Consider the following 5,463-nt stretch of genomic DNA (forward strand, 5'->3'; position numbering starts at 1 on the left):
AAAAGGAGGGAATAGACTCTGGAGGGGAATACCCGCGGGGAAAGGGGGAGAACCGGAATGCAAAGAGGATGGGGAATCGAATAGAAGAGGAAATAAGAAAAAATGAAAGAAAAAAAAAAGAAAAAAAAAGAGAGAAGAAATAAGAATAAAAGAATAAGCGAGATGATAAAACGATGCTCGCGTCGCTCGACATTGCGCCTGTACCATTTTGCTTCTTTAGCAGAGTACAATGCCATTTATTTTTGTAATACGTTTACGTAGGATAGCGATTATTTTTATAGAGGTTTACCATGCTACCAGTAAGTCTTATAGAGGCCTGCGTAATAAAATAGTATAGGATTTTCCATAAGAGCCGCCGCCCGCGGATTCCACCATGTGAGACAATGTCATCCGGAATTCGACGATAATGACGAAACAAAAATAAACAAGACACGCACTTCTAGTACTGGCTTTTACATACATTCGATTATTTCTATGCGTTCACACACACACGCGCGCGTTATTCTTCTAGTAAGAGGTTCCATGGACCGAACGACAATCGAAGCAATGCTTCTGCGGGCCAATACAATCCAACAAAAAAAAAAAAAGAAAAAAAAACGCGAACAATCCGTAGTTTACACGTTACACTTCACGTTCGTAAGGTTTGTAAGACAGAGTTTCGTCAACGCAACCGGCACTTCTTAAATAGAAATCGAGGCAGGGAAATGCCCAGCAATAAAAGAACAAAAGAAGAAAAAAAAAGAAGGCACGAGTAACGGAAACGTTTCTTTTTGCGAAAATTGTGGACGTTCGTAGTCGGTTAGACGATAAATACGGAGGATCTCTCGAATCTTCATTTTCAAACACCGACGATGCAAGTTGCAACACGTAGACGATAGTAACACGCAGCAATGTTTCTTTCGCTGTTGAAATGTCGATAAAGCTTTGAGCACGTCTTTTGGACGTGCACCACGTGATAGTTTTCAAACGTTTTCAAGTAAGGGAATGCAGGAAAATGTGTATGCTTTATGAAAAAATATAGTAAGGTTATACATATCGATAAATGGATGACAGTTTGAGTGATGCACTTTTCTGAAAAAATGAAAATCACAGGATGGCTAATTTTGTTATACAAAATATTCCACCTGAAGCAGACATGTAAGGTATTTTCTCTAGTTGTAACGATGCGAGAAACGTGTATTACGTAAATGAAATATTACGGTCGCGCCGTAAGTTCCTGTCGAATGCGAGAAATATTTCAATGAAAATTCAAGGAAATTCTACGACGACGTAATGGTCTTACTAAAAAAAAAAAGAAAAAAAAGTAGGTAGAACAGAAGGTACTTAGGTTTCTTTTTCACCAAATTTAAAAGTTCGTTGGAAATATTGATCTGAATTATAAAATTCGACACGAACTTATGCGATGACCTGATAGTTTCAAAAAACATACACTGCAGTGAAGGTTTCCTCGTCTTCTTGCATATCAGTGTATACTTTTCCTCTTGTACAATGTACCTAGTGTAATTTATATAAATTTCGTGAAATTTAACTTCATTTCTTAGTTGCCATGGTAGAAAAAGTTCAAACCTTGGAAAGCAATGCACTGTTTGAAACAAGCAATAACATGTTCGATTTTTATTGTTCTAGCTTCTATCATTTTAGTTTTCTCTAGGGGAAAATATCTAGTAATCTGAGATCTCATGATTGAGTTGGCTAATTGTGTCCAGTTTCAACGACCCGAGATATTCTCGTTGAAAATGTATATTTCACCACGCAGTGGCACACTCCATGGGAGTCCTGGCCCTTTCCAAAGAAAAGAAAAAAAAAAACACTAGAAATTTTTCCACAGATCTTTTTCTGATTAAAATTCATTTTTGTTATTTATGTTGTTTCGTGTCTTCTATTTCTATAGCTACTTATGAATTAGCGGTCACGTAAGGAGGGAATACACCTAATTAATTTCATCGAATCTGCGTTAAAAATATTTTTATCCGTTCAACTCGACACCCTCCAAGATTAAATCCAGAGTGCGCCACTGTCGCCACGTGAACGATGAAGCGGACAACTGCCGTGCTAATGTTATATTGTTCGATGGATACGCAATGATATATGTTCTAACAGAGTTAACAAAAAAGAATGTTGCATACTTTATATAGTCCACATAGTGTGCCATTAATAAGCTAAGGTTCACAATTATTTCATTATTTCGAATTCACTATCCACGATCTCTGATTATCGACATGCCCTAACAGTCGCGGATTTTCCACTAGCGAATAATACGTATTTCCTAGGTTCACTTAATCATAATTGAAAAAAAGTGCCTTATCAATAAATAACGTCATTTTAAAAACATTTCGTCATTCGTGACGCTTTCCTTTCATTTACGACAGAATCATCGAGCATAATAATTCATTTATGTAGGATAATTCTACAATTTTTTTGGTTAAATGTTACGTAGAAAAAATCTTTAAATAATTTCTTTCAAAGTATAGCTTTTCACGAATGTAGAGGTTCTTTGTAATTTTTATATACTGCTTCAAATTGTATAATAGTTTTATTTACACCGTGTGGCTATGATGATTTTACACATTGACGATTTGTCCTTTAAAAAGGAAGATTTGTTTGAAGTATTTCTCGGTGAAAAAATTCAGGGTGATCCAGGCCATTTCCGTATTGAAACGTAACTATTTCAAATTTCAAAGTCTTGCACGCGTAACAATTTGCTTAAATAGAAATGTGTATTTTCTAAGTAAATTTTATCGTACATTTTAACGATATCTTGCATTGTTTCAGAATGAACCAAAGTATCACAAGGGATGTTGTGATTTGTAGAATAAAAAGTGTAAGAAAAATTTGTCAAAATCTCACGGTTACTTACGATTACTATTTTCCTATTAGACGTAACATTCAGCCTACTGGAAATAGAATTATACACAATGGATTGAGTGAAACTTACTTCTTTTGGTTAAAAAAAAGGATCGATTTTCAAAGTGAAATAAAATTTCCTAAACAAATTTTCGAACTCTTTTTTTAATAAAATATTTAAACGCCTTACTATATTTTTTCTATAGGTACACGAGCACTATCCTTCGTTAAGAGCCTGCTTCCGAAGAGGTTACGCGATTTTCTAATCAAACAGCTACGAAAAGTAACATAGTATACACACCTCGATGCCATTACAATTTATAAATAGTCCATGTAAAGTTATCGAGTCAAATAGAATACTTGCAGACATGTGATATGGGCGAAAGACGTTGAAAAGAAAAGAAGAAAATCTCTCCGCCGAATAGCGTTGCAGAAACGGTACTTCGTTTAAAGTGCGTCGATATTTTTGTAAACAAATCCAGAAGTTTCTTCTCGTGCGTTTCGTTCTATGCTGATTTTAAGAGATCTACGTTTCGCATGTCTTCCCCGATCGTTTTAAGAATGTTCCACTGTTATTTTTTCTTGTTTTTTTTTTCTCTCTTCTTTTGGTCAAACGATGATTTATCAATTAGTTCGATGTAATAGAATGGAACACGTTCGATTTATCACGCACGCACGCAGGGACAATATGCAGATGTACACACGCGTAAAATGGACAAGTTTAACATTGCTACGGTCTGCAACAAAACCCGGGGATCGCTGAAGCAAAAGTAAAGAAAAGCAGAAAGTAAAACAAAGAAGGAACAAGGCAGGGAAATGATCGATTGGTTCGTTTAGGCCGTAAGTACAAGCGTAAGATTGATATGTATATTTTTTTTTTTTATCGTTAATATTGTTTCTCAGGTCGAGTCTTGAACGGTGCCTAAAAATCATTGATTAAGGAGCAAACGAGATATAAAAAGCAAGTTCTGAATTGCGTGTCGATTAATTTTTTTAAAACACACACAGAGTTAGAGAGAGAGAGAGAGAGAGAGAGAGGTAAAAGGGGGTTGTTTATCGAATTCTCGCGGTGTATTGTGTCACGTTATCCTTGTGAGAAAGAGAAGCAAGATCGCACGATTTAAAGAGAAATAGGAAAGATTGAGGAGGCAAGAGGGAAAAGTAAGGAATTAAAAAAAATGGAGAAAGAAATGGATGATCTATTCATCGGAGGAGCAAAAAATTCTGATATGATACGACGATAAAGATAAGATATATATATACATACCGTCGACGCGTAGAAAGTATCATGTGTGTGTGTGTGTGCTTACGCGCGCGAAGTCGCGCGCGTGAGTATAGTATGTCTCTGAACATGAATAAATGAGTTTGCGTTTGCGAGAAAAAAATTCGCGTGTGCGTGAGATGTTAAACAAGAAGATTATCATAGTGATCTGTTTAGGGAAAGCATGCAGACTGTGGTGAAAATTGTGCTACAACTGGTGCAGGGTAATTTTTCTGTGAAACGATAGGTCGACTATCATCGTGGGATATTCAGCTTTGTTCGGTACGATACTTGATTGTCGGATTGCGGTACAACTGTGAGGGTCATACGACGACGCGTCCATAATTACGGTAAATTTTCGTTTTCGTGGCGAGTAAAGGGTAGTTGAACATTAAGGCACGTTAGTTTCTTCTGCGAAAAATGTGAAAAAAGAAAAAAAGACCAGCACTCGATTATCAAGCATACGACGAAATAGTGAATATAAGTTCAACGAATTACACTTCTGTGCTTTCATGCGTTACTATACCCGTGATCACACCCATTATACTTCGCTAAATGAAGTGTGTGCGTGTGTTCTCGAGTATCGTCTGTTTCCTGCCTCGGTTATGTAACTGGTGAATTAAAAGTGGTTGCAATAAACGAAGCGCTCCAGAAAATGAATTTGTTATCCTCGGCGATGTAGCTTGGGGGGGAGGGGTCAGATTTTGAAATCATTGAAAATACAGAGATATAGTACAAAAAGTGGATACTTTTTAACGTATTACAGCTTCTGAGATAAATCGGTTTGTCACCTTGTCATGGTAATCGCAACACCGATATTGTGCTTGAAGTTTGATGTATTCTCCCCTTAAAAAAAATTGGGGGAGGGGGGGGGCGGGATTTCTGACGCGCGAAATAAGTATTCCACGATGTGACTTATTTCTTGCACAGAAAAAATTATTCAGTTTTTAGCGGCAGCATTGCTTTCGTCGCATCCTGTCCAATTGAAGAGAGTAATTTGAAAGCTACAGGTTTAATATGAAGGACAATGAACAAAATAGATAGGTCACGCCGATACATGTGTGTACCTATAAAATATAAGACGAGAGAGTGCGCACTTTTGTAATAGTAGTTTTGAGAGAAAAAGAGAAACAAAAAACGAAAAAAGCGATAAATAATAATTAATGATATATATGCATATATATATATCATATAAAAGAGAAGAGAGTTGACGCTTGAGACATCATAGTTTTCACCGACATATCCTGGTTGAACACATCCCCTTTACGTACATACTGTATACCTAGTTCTTATTGCGATACCACCTTATTACGATATTACGATTACTACATGAGAGTATAGGATATTTTACCAGTAAA

This window comes from Habropoda laboriosa, unplaced genomic scaffold, assembly GCF_001263275.1.
Source record: "Habropoda laboriosa isolate 0110345459 unplaced genomic scaffold, ASM126327v1 scaffold97, whole genome shotgun sequence".
Lineage (NCBI taxonomy): Eukaryota > Metazoa > Arthropoda > Insecta > Hymenoptera > Apidae > Habropoda > Habropoda laboriosa.